The following is a 12686-nucleotide window of genomic DNA, read 5'->3' as shown; positions in this document are numbered from 1 at the left end:
TTTCTACGGAAATAAAATAATATTAAAAATTGTGCATGAGAGGGTATTGTCGTGACCAGAAAGCAGAAACCACACACAAGTAATGCTGCTCATCTGATCAAACTGCTACACGTAGAAAAACGGCTCTTATCATACTATGCCGTATTCCTCAAGAACAGTGTTCCAAGTGACGAGTTTGGCACGTATGGACGTGACGTCTGGTTCGGCTTGTGGCGATCGCCCTACAATCGGTCGCTGTTCTTAATATGGCTATTAATCAAAGTATCGGAGGGCTTCAGCACACGAACGTATTACTGTTTCAGATTTCACGTGTTACGTAGCTAACACCAGGCAGTTGACCGACGCGTGAAATTTGTTGACGCTACTGACAGGACCAATCACTACAGGTGCCAGCAATTTACCTTTAGAAGAAAGGTTGAGAGCCCCAATGTGCACGCACATCGGTATGCCTTGCTTCCTGTGTGGAGAAGAGCACTACCTTTCGCGTCAAAGTTTGCAGATTTTCTATCGAAGTGAAGCGTTTTACGAGCGCGTGAGGGCAGTGCTTTCAGAGCTCTTGGTACAGTGAAAGGAGAACAATAAAAAAGAAACGCACCGCAGCGCACACAGGACGAGCGTGCAATAAGAGGCACAAAAGATCTATATTCTTCCGGGTTTGGCCTCAAATCACAAAAAAGCAAGAAATTGTGGAAAATATACGTAAGCACAGTGAGTATTTAAATTTCACAATTATGTTCAGTGTAAAGATTATCCTGCTGAAATCTAGAAATGTAGCTCTTGCGATTTGTACGGTATCTGAAAACAAAACTATCGCTATATTTTTTAACGCAGTGCTTTAATTTTGTCTCCGCTTTACCATCTACAGTACTTATATAAAACACACCCAGCGCAGTTGCTGTGTTTTGTAGCAATTAGGCATTGTAACATGTTTTTATTTTTTAAAAGAAATCAATTCGTTTTAGGTGCGATGGTTAACACGAAGCCAGAAGTGAGCTCGGCAGATTAATAATTTACAGAAAACCAGTGGCAGAGAACAGAAAACAGTATGTCTTACTGATATCTACCAAGCACAGTAAAACTCCACACCAACATTCACTATTTAGGGCTTGAGTACTGAGCGCACATCGTGCTGAAGATGTAACAAGATGTTTTAGGTCTTGTGAAAACACTGTTGCAGGTATTTCCAGCATTGTAAAGTTGGATGGCTGCCGATTTATTGGAGGCTGGAGTTGCACGCAGACTGTTGTATGGTCATTGGATTGCGCTACAGGGACGGTTTCTTCCGCCCGACAGCAGAAGCTGCACTGGAAATCGCCGTGGTGCAGGGAGCGCAGATTAAAACATTCTGCTGCCAATAACAAGCGCTTTTTTGCGGCACATTCTATGTGCACATTCTATATTGCGACTACAGCTCGCAGTTGTTCATCGTTGGCAAAATTTGGGAAAGCACAAATAAAAGAAATTGGCTCATTGCATTTCCACATCCTAACTTTCACGATTTTGCGCGCCCAGGAATCACACATTAAAACTACAATGGGGTCCATTAAAGCAGAACAACTTTATAAAAAAATTAGAACAAATGGACTTCAGAACTTCACTTCAGAACAAATAGCCAATTTTTAAATGAGGTAACAGAGAAAATGCTGTTTGCGCGGCAGCTGTGCTTAAGAACGGCCAGGAAACTGCCATTAACCTATTACATGTTCACCACTTTGCACGAGTCCCTCGAAAGCGCGCAGCATCCATTTCGAGTCAAAGCACCACCAACTGAAAACCGTCTTTGCAGTGGTTCAGCCGAAACCGGAGTACTGAGTTCTCAAGGTCTGTTCGTGTCAGGTAAAACTGCTAAAACTGGCGACGTTTTGAGTTCCATACTCAGTGCATACTGCTGTAGCATTCTAGTTTGGTCTCGGTTATTGCAGCAGTCATCATGGGTGATGTACGCCCCCTCAGGTACTTCTTCGGGGGTTTCCTTTAGTTCGGCTTTGTTAAGGTGGCTAGGGCCGTGTGCCACTAGAAAGCAGTGGTCCTTGGGGTGAGCTCTGTGGAGGGTCTGAAATTTGTGCGTCTTTCCTTTCAACTCCATATGCGCAGTCAAACCCTGGTTTAGCTATGGCCACTAATAGTCATTAGAGTCACCTTTAGTGAACAGTTTTAGGTATGTGTAGAACAGTCTGCGCACATTTGGCCGTCTCGTTTTGAAGTCGATGGCCAGCAGAAGGTTCATTCGTCCTGGCCTTTAGGTTTAAAACATTGATGCACCACAATAAACAGGAACTCTCTTTGGTTGGGTTCTTACGTCTTAGGTGTGAAATCTAGCCCACGACTTTGCTTCTTTCTCGGTGTAGGTGCTGAATAAGCACGGAGCTGATGATTTTCCGAGCTGCTTACCGCCGCTTGTTGCCCCGTTTGTTCAGGAAAGGCATCAGTTTGAATCGGTTCATAGACAATGGATTTCCGAAGAAAATGCTGTACGGTGCCGCTTGCGTGTTATTTCGTTGTTTCTTGGCGTAATTCGTCGTGAATGCAGACGTAAACCTTTGGTTGTTGTTGTCGCTACTCTTGCCTCGAATAACAGGATGCCAACAGAAGGTCTCGTTAGAGTGCCGAAGCAAGGCAGCAGGTTCTGCGCTCTTTGTTGAAGGTAGCTTCGAGTTGATTTCGAGAATCCTGATACGATTTCAAAGCGTTACCTCTACTAGTCGCGTTCCAATGCTCTGAGTTATGATGATTCCACGGATAGATTCCAAGATGGCGGCCCCTATAGCAACGACGTTGTATTAGAGCGTTGTGCTCTACTTCTCGCGTTTCGGGCCTCAGCGTTATGCGTCATAACGAAAATCGTAACCCAGTGGTTGCCATGATAACCGAGGTAGTTACCTAATGGAATAAAATCATAACAGTCGGCAGCGTGATGTCCGAGCAAGAGAACTCTAAACAAAATTACCCTGTATACACAAGCCTTTCGAGCAGGCGTCAATATCGGTGCAACCATTTTCGACACTTCTGTAAAATTTGCGGACCAACCGTTCACCACATAATGTTCCTCATCATGTCACACGAATCAGGGTTTCGTGCAGCAGAAACTTACTAGTTAAGTTCGAGTCTGGCCAGTGGCCGGATTTGGAACAGCCGGCCTATGTACCCCTATCTGCATGCCTTTACGAATATTCATATGAAAAGTTAGGCTCTTGCTCTTGCCGCTGAGTGTTCGGAACGACGGCATATGATTTCGCGTTTTGTGCAGCATAAACTTGCTAGTCAAGCTAAAGTCTAGGTTGCTGAAGGATGTGAACAGGCGACATATGTTAGGGGTGTTAACGACGATCGATATTCGATCGCTGCCTCAGTGCCGGCTCATGGTTTCAAAGGAATCTCCGTCAGGCTGAATGTGTTCTTGAAAGCTTAACACTACTTATTTACTGAACAGCACACCCCGCAAGAACATCCACTTGAGAGCCGCCTGGAAATTCACACCCACATGAGGTTACAGGTCGGACAGCTCCCAAGCCCACGTGTGCAGCATTTGGTTCGGCGAGAAGGATAAAACAGTAATTTTCGGGAATATGACACTACGACAACAACAACGTTTACACCGCACAAGTTGCCCCGGCAGCCAGACTAAAAGAGAATTATTTTCGGGTATTAAAACACCGTTAAAGCTGCCCTTGGCGGAGAGTCAAATAACTTTCGTCAGCCGTATCAGATCACCAGCCGTGAAATAGCGTGAAATCTTGCTACGGAGCACTTTGGTAAAGAACAGCTTCAAGCTATCATCCTCCAGCTGCAGAGCTGAATACCAGATACGGAATTCGAAAAATGCAGTGTCTAGTACCTGTGCAATATTGCGCAACAGTTCAAATTTTGAGTGTACATTTTGAACTGCCCTATAGTCTTGCACGAATTTCAAATCAGTAAAAAATTCGAATTCAGGACCTTTGCCATAGCGTCTGAGCGTCTTAGGATTGTCAAGACTGGGCTAGATAACTTAGCTACCAAAAGTAAAACTTAGGAACTTAGGCCAGGGCATCCGCTGGCCTTCCTACCGGTTGAAACCCACTCAGTAGGTCAAAAAGCAAAAGAGTCTGATTTCTTTGTGAGGCGCCATTTGCACGAAAACGTTGCAGGCTTCAAACTACCTTATTTAGGAATCAGGAAAACAAACACAACGAACCCGTGTCCACAGACAGTGACCGCTTACGAGACCGAAATAGAGTACCTCTCACATTATAAATAATGTAACAGAAGCTAGTGCTAGCCTTCTCTGTCGAAATATTCACCACTAAGAGCATTTAGCATAATCACAAAAAGAATAAAAAGCTGGATCGAAAGTGTCAAAAGTTCCCAATTCGAGGTTGTGTACTCAACGAATATTAATCAGCCGCAGTAACTTGCTCGCAAGAGGTCACATTGTTTAGCCTTAAATTTTCTTCGTTATTGAGCTCAAGAAACATATGCTATTTTCAGCCTCTTGAGCCAAGAAAGACACGATCCAAACACATTACGTGCAGTCCTCACAAGTGTGTGACCGACTAACTCTAGCAACTGATGATTCAAACATAGAAAATGTCGGCCACTTAAAATTCCATTTCTCTATTCGGCAATTAGGATCTCGAAAAAAAGAATAACAACTGGCACAATCAACAAGACCAAGTAAATGACAAAGACAGATGCAACGTCTGAAAACCTAATGGGTTTCAGTTCCATATGTTCTTGGTTCCCCTTCTGCGCCCGAGGCGATCTTTCAGAAAACTCTTTCGGTGGTCGGATAAGAGACGCCTCAATAAGCTTTCTTACGAAGTCACGAAAGGCACTTCTATGTGGATAATTTTTCCTCATTATTACTGTAAGCATGACGCTGCTTAGCAGCTCCTGAGATTCAACTAAGTCTCTCCTTATATTTGCGAATATCCACGATGGCAGAGAGTAAGTTAGGCAGACGCGATCAGATCGGCGAGCGCAGTCCAGGCAAGATGCAAAGCCTGCCGTGACAAGGTCCTTTTTAGCTTTGTGCTCGCGGAAGGCAGAGCTGAGTTTATGGTAAATTGCGCTTTTTCCCAAATCTTTTTCCAACAGCTCGCGTGCTAGGGATATTATCGGAACGCAAGGAGCAACACGGTCTTCGTCGAGTGCTTTCTCGAGCTTTGACAGAGTGTCAATAACTTCCGGAAAAGCTCGAATAGTGAATCTTGACGTGAACTCACTTCGGAAGTAGTTAGAAAATGGAAGGATACCAATCAGCCAGAAACAATATATGATACTGCACGCCAAGACCCACCTTTTGATTCGAGGGACTGGTGAAGATGTAGCATAGAACGACGCGAGAAGGAACATGAACGAGTCATACGCGGCAGTTTCTGACCGGAGCTTTCGATTTTCAAGATCAGTAAGGACCAAGAAAAGCAGGCAGAGTATGAGCGTTGTCACCAAGAGCACTAGTCCCATCCTAGCTTCGCTTAAGATGTCCTTGATGGGAAGAAGTTCAGAGGGTTGTCTTCTTGCGTAGAAAGTTTCGTGCCAGTATGTAATGATACCGGGAGTAGCGCCTACGGTTAGTGCTGATTCACTCAATGCGCCTAAGTTTCCTTGAACATCTACGTAGCCAGCTGTCAAATCTTTCGCAAAAGTCCCACTTTCAGTGTAGTAGGTGAGCTCTATAGTTACGTTGTAGAGAACAATCGCGTTCCAGATGACATCCATTTCCCAACTGTTGCAGAACTTTTCATCTTTATGTACTTGGACTCCGGCGACGTAAACGCAAGCCACCTGTATAACGCTGTTCCATAGCTGAGAACGCTTCTTGAACCCGCGCCGATTTTCGTGATGCACCATATAGCATCCCCGCGAATATAACGAAGGAACGTTGGGCACCAAACTACTCCCGGACTCATTCCACCCGCCGTTACCACTGTCTAGTTGGCAGATGAAATTTCTTGCAGGTGGGAGTGATATATGTTGACTCAGAATGCTTCTGCCGATATCATAATCATCAAGCAAAATCCAATCGACCAAGTACACAAAAACCGGCCTCTCGATAGCTGCTTCTATGCATTCTGTGGGGTTTTGTCCCATACCTGTTAAGAGCAAATTTGTTTTTGTGCTGTGGTATGTGTTTCTGGTCACAAGCGCCGTTAGCCCTGGCAATCCACGGTTGGGCAAAGCCCACAATGTCACTCGCCACGAGACCTTCCGCAACCAAAAGAGGTTCGAAAAATTCCATTGACCATCGCACGTCACTAACGCCACTTCGTCCCTACTGTGAATGTGAGAACGAAGAGTCCTGGTTAGGAGCTTACTTCTTTCTTCATACAATGTTATATTTTGTGCCGAAATACACAAGTGGCCAATTATTATTAAATGCAGTATTATGGCGCTTGGCAGCATTTTGGAAGCTCAAAGAGCTGGAAGCTAAACAAAATACGAATAATGAAAAAAACTGTTTAAACTAAACATCTACCTCATATTTCCCAGAAGTGCGCGACTGAAGAGCTTAATGGACGAGTGCAATAAAGGGCGTCATGATTAGTTTCATAGATCCATTTTCCCTGCCGATGAATGTGAAATGCAACGCACGTCGTATCTCCACTGTTTAGCTACCAGCAGGTTTCACCGCACATAAAAGGGTTGAAGTGAGAAAATCTTGTGCTCACTTGCCTATAATGGACACCTCACCCTTGAAGCTTAGGCAATAAGTAAGGAGAGATTAGTAGTAGAGAAAAAAGTAGGCATCGTGTTCTGATTTTGTTCTTCTTGGCAAAATGATATCCAGTCACCAATCCAGGTCATCATCCAAGTGCTAGTAGCCACTGAAGGTACGGAATGCGTTCCGAACTCACGCCAGGCTGACTTAAATTCGGTTCATACAGCTGAGACCAGTGAATAGATGCCAGCCACGCAGACACTGCAAGCACCTGAAAGATGTCACTGCTCTTGCGACCAGCCACGGGTCTGTCCAAGAGAAGGGAAGGATGTGGCCAGTCGAGGTACATAAACCTACCGCATTTCACATACTTCAGAGGTTAGCCCGCTTGTAGTTAGTCAGGAGCTGAGGAATCTAATGGCGAAACCTAAGCACTTTTTTTTGGAGGCGCGACGTTAAAACTGATGTCACTGCATATAATCGTGGCAGTTGGAGACAGAACCAGAGAGCGGCAGTGTCTGCTGCGCTCAGGGAAGGCCGCGGCTTCAGCTTCTAGAGCAACCTACTGACTCTTGCCAAATCTCGCACGCGATGTTCTTTTGCAGCAATGCAGCTTTTCACTTTACGCTGCATTATTTCTTGCTTGAACTGCAGCTTGACATGCATTGAAAAACAAAGCAGTTATATGTGATTGTTCCTCAATGCTTCATGATTAGCTGTTACAAACGCAAAGCCGTTATTTTATTAGGCGGCCTGTAGCTTTTCAACTAGCGGTGGCGAACGTCTGCACAATCGCGTGATGCTTTACGCTCGCTTCATGTTCGACCTGTTTCTGAGAATTTGATGGCTCCAAGCCGAAGACAGAACACCAATACAAGCCAAGTCGTTAATTACGCTCACAACAAAGGTGCCCCGAATGGCACTGTTGTGACCACTATAAAGGGCATTGAATGCATACAAGCGTCACCGCTTGGAACCTACTCACAAAACTGTTGTGCCCAGTTTCATGTATTGAATGACTGAAACGCACGTTGGGCACGTGGCTGCAATTAGCGGGCTGAAATGCTAGCCATGGCGTTGTGAATTTCGTGGAGGGGTCGAACTGATGTAGAGAAGTCAACAATAGCCACGGAGTAGGAAGTAAAGAATTCATTGATTTTTGTCTTAAAAATATTGTTCTCAACCTCGCGTTTTTTTGTTCACAATTAACGCGATGTCTCCAGCTGTTCCCTATGCTTAATTTTGGCATGCGACGCACAGCAGTTTAGGAAATCATTGAGCTTCCGCTTTTTAATGGGATATTGCGTTGTGAAACGAAGTTTTACGCAAGGAAATGACCACCCATCGCAGTGCTTTGCGTCACCATACAACACAAATCGAGTGTGTGCGTGCTCTGTGTGATGCCACAGGTATATTCGCGCTGTAACGACAGCACTTCGCTCGCTGTTTTCTTTTTTTTCACTGCCTACAACGGCACGGTAGGACAGGATTCGACAGCGCCGACAGGGTTCGAGGAGCAAAAAGTGTTTAACGCTCAAGCACAACCAAGACCTGAGGGGCACAGCTTCTTGCAAGGGTCAATGCCGCTTACTTCTGCCGTTAACCTCCTGGTAATGGCGGAGGTAAAAGCGAGCAAGCTCATACGCCCGAATGCAGGCGTTGTTTCGGCCGCGGCAAACGCCTAATGGTGGAGGCAAAATGCAAAAGGCGCCCGCGTTCTGTGCGATGCAGTCGCGCTTTATATCCCTAGGCGGTCTAGAACATGTCTGGAAATTCCGTCTTTACTATTTACTTTTTCATTACCTCAACGTCCTCCTTGCCGCTGCGATCGCGTATTCATAGAGGGGAAACGCAAATGGCACCCGTGCGCAGTGTGATCTTATTGGCCTAATTCTTTTTTCATTCCGCCTTTCTCCTCTTCCCTCCCCGCACACTTAATATATCAACCCAGAAAGGACCGCGCATTTCATTTCCAAATTTTTTTTGGATGGAAAAACGTTTATTATCGGCTTGAGTTATAAATTGGTTTGTTGATCTTGTTAGGTGGCCGTCAGTGGAGACTGGCGGTGACCTCTTCGGCTCTCGTCACCACCTGTACTTGGGTTTCTAGGTCGGAGTTGAGCAACAATGTCTCCCACGGGCCCGGGAGCGCGATCCTCTTGAGCGATATTGGTGGGGTATCTCTCGGACAGGCCCAGAAGATGTGGTCTGCGGTGGCTTTGAACATAATAATAATAATTGGTTTTTGGGGAAAGGAAATGGCGCAGTATCTGTCTCATATATCTTTGGACACCTGAACCACGCCGTAAGGGAAGGGATATAGGAGGGAGTGGAAGAAGAAAGGAAGAATAGGTGCCGTAGTGGAGGGCTCCGGAATAATTTCGACCACCTGGGGATCTTTAACGTGCACTGACATCGCACAGCACACGGGCGCCTCAGCGTTTTTCCTCCGTAAAAACGCAGCCGCCGTGGTCGGGTTCGAACCCGGGAACTCCGGATCAGTAGTCGAGCGCTCTAACCACTGAGCCACCGCGGCGGGGCGTGGCTATGAACAGAAAATTTGTTTTCGGAAAATCATTTTTGAGGAAAGGAAAATGACGCAGTAACTGTCTCACATATCCCGGTGAACACCCGATCCACGCCTTAAGGAAAGAGATAAAGACTGGACCATTTTTACTTCCTCCCTTCCCTCAGGAGTCTAAGAGCACCATTCAAAAATTCGCCAACTCGATATGCGCGCTCGCAACGCGAACTCCGTTCAACCGAACTTGGGATCACAACATCAATCTCGTATGGGTTGCAGCTCACGCGCGTATTTGCAGAAACGAGAGGGTCGACCGCCTAGCCCGAGTTTTTACCCAACGGGGGACGGGAGATCTCTCGGAAAGGAACGCCCGCGCCGAGGGGCCTCGCTCGTACGCTGAGATTACAAACCTTTATCGCGAGCTAAGATATATGTATCCAACCCACTTCGACCTGGAGAGGGCGCAAGCCACGACACTCAAATGCCTACAAACAAAGGCGATTTTTCGCCCTTACCGATTATGTCTAATCATAAACGGTGAATATGACCCTGAGTGGCCGCACTGCGGTGACGAGACGCACGCCACCCAAGGCCATATATTATGTGAATGCGCCAGCAAACCCCCTCTGACGGCACTCTTGTCAGCTCCCTCGGCGGAGGGATGGGACAAACTCTGGCCAGTTAAAAAAAAATCCAGCTCGCCCTCATCACGCGAGCTCAAGAGGTCGCCCACGACTGGAAGCTACCCGTTACTCGACCTCGTAGCAGCTGATCCTTTCCGCTTTGTGGCAATGAAGTAGAACCCACCACCCATCACGGTGCAGCTGCAGAGTCAGCGAAGGGTAAGAAGAGATATATTTTCGTTTTTTTTTTCAAGTAACCTTGTCTTTCCGCATTACTGATACTCGGCCATGTATTTATTTTTATAAGCATCTCCAAGGGCGCCTTTTCTCTTGCATCGAAGTGCATATATTCTATCGGGAATTATAAAACGACACTAGCGATTAGGAATTGCAATTACTACACTGCCTGTAATGCCCGCTAACAGTGATGTGCGTATGGGCGAGTCCATTGCATCGCACCACATTATCATATAAATGTGTAAGGTGACGTTCAATTTCTCTTGGCTTCAGTTTATGCTGGACAAAATAAAAAAGGTACATGTTGTAACGTGCACTTTTTGTAGCATACATGTTGGACGATTAACAAAAGGAAGCGAATGTGCAAAGAGGACCTTTATTCTGGTTTTTCTTTTGACATCAGAAAATTTACAACTATCGCCATCAAAGTGACATTCCTTTTTGAACGCTACGAAGTACAATAGTGGTCGCCTTGGTAGAAAATCAGATATTATGCCATTTGGCCACCATGGACAGTGTAACGATTCAGCAGCGAATGTTGCGTTAACACTGCAGTTCTTGGGTACATCATGCGATGTATTTCGGTTTTGTCCACACAAACAGCCTGATATTTTTGGAGCCATTTATACCAAAAGATAAAGCCCGTAGAATAAATACTGCATTACGGTGCTATCATTCATGACAAGTAAGTAATCGCGAATCATTTTAACGAATATCTCCAGAGTTTTTTTCATTCCAGACACGCGCAAAGCTATGTCCTCCACCAAGAAACCAACGATGAGTGTGACTTGGTGTCTTTGCCCGGTGTCCGTGCAATGCTTCTGAACTTGAAAGTACGTTTGTCTCCAGGACCAGATAACATCCCCAATGTATTCCTGCATCGTTACGCTGAAATGTTATCACAGTCCTTAGTCGTTATTTTACGAGCGCCCATTTTGTCGACAAACCTTCCTTCTGACTGGCGAGCGGCTCGTATAGTCCCTGTGCTTAAAAATTGCAACTCCACTCTCAACAACATTAAAGATTAGTGTTACAGACACGAGATGAAACTATATGCCGAAAAAAAATTTCCCTGTATAACTAACAAAAAACATGGTCTATCTTACCAGTACCGCCTATAATCACGGTGCCTAACAGAAGTAAAGCAGTACAAGCACCTTTGTGTAACAATATCTAATACCTTAAGTAGGAATGCTCACATTTCTAACATTTGTGCATCATCCTTCCGTAAACTATGTTTTCTTAGATATAAATTAAAACGAGCCCCTTCTGAAACTAGGCTTTTAGCTAATACATTATTCATTAGACCAAAATTATAATATGCCTGTACAGTATGGGATCCTTTCACTAAAACTAATATCCATGCATTAGAAATGAATCAGCAGAAATCAGTTTGTTTTATTTTTTTCTAAATTCCGCTCCACCGATTCTTCTAGAACTTTCCGTTGAGACGTTACAGATAGGAGTGGTAGTGTTTAATCAAGATCAAATACAAAAGGAGAGATATTGACATAAATCATGAAGGAGCGCAGATCTGAATGCTTCTGGTTCTGGTATGCAGACGATGCAGGCGGGTAGGTGGCTCCAGTCTGAGCTGGTCTTGGGCAGTAAATAATGAAAGTACTGGTTAGTTCTGCAGCTTGGAACACTCACTTTGAATCGGCGGTCAATACGGGGTCATACATAACTTAGAGCAGTGAAAAGACTTTGTTATAACGATTCATTTTTGCAATATATTGTAGCGGATGAAATGGCTTTAATACAGGTGAAAGATCGGTGGATGAAAGCTGGTCGCCGACGGCCCAGAGCCCAAATCAGACTGTGCGCGCCTCCCTCCTCTTCTTCCTCGAACTCCGCGGCGTAACAATTTCCCCGGATGCAGATGATTCTCGTCCCCGAGAAAGTTAGGTAGATCGGCGATGGCAGCGCTTCAAGCGAGCCACATGAACAACTTGTGTCTTGCGGGAACGACGTTTTTTCGTCGTCACTTTGGCGACGACGTAATTCACGTCAGTCAGTTGGTCCAATACGACGAAGGGGCCATCGTACTTGTTCAGGAACTTCTCACACAACCCTCTTTTGCGGATTGGCGTCACAGCCAGACAAAGTCTCCTGGAGAGTAAGTCACGGCACGATGACGCAGGTCGTTATGTTCTTTCGAACGGCGTTGCGAGGCTAGGGTACGTAAACGGGCTATACGACGGGCTACCTCGGCACGGCATAGTATCTGGCCAACCTACTCGTTCTCGTTGGGGGAAAACGGGAAGATCGTGTCGAGAAAAAACGCGGGGAGTTCTGGCATAAAGCAAATAGAAGGAAGAATATCCGGTGACCTCATGATTGGCAGTGTTGTAAGCGTACGTCACATGTGGCAGCACTGCGTCCCAGTTTCGATGATCAGAGGAGACGTACATGGACAACATTGTCGTCAGAGCGTGGTTGGTGCGTTCGGTAAGACCGTTGGTCTGCGGTTGGTAGGGTGTGGAGTGTCGATAGTCCGATCCACAAAGCCGGAGCATATCTTCCACGACATCAGCAGTAAATTTCTTTCCACGATCACTTATTATAACACGGGGTGCGCCATGGCGAAGAATAACAGTGTGTAGGAGAAACGTCGAAACAGCATCAGCCTTTGCGGTAACGAGAGCGGTGGTTTCCACGT

Source organism: Amblyomma americanum, chromosome 9, assembly GCF_052857255.1.
Source record: "Amblyomma americanum isolate KBUSLIRL-KWMA chromosome 9, ASM5285725v1, whole genome shotgun sequence".
Lineage (NCBI taxonomy): Eukaryota > Metazoa > Arthropoda > Arachnida > Ixodida > Ixodidae > Amblyomma > Amblyomma americanum.
This window is presented reverse-complemented; position numbering follows the sequence as displayed.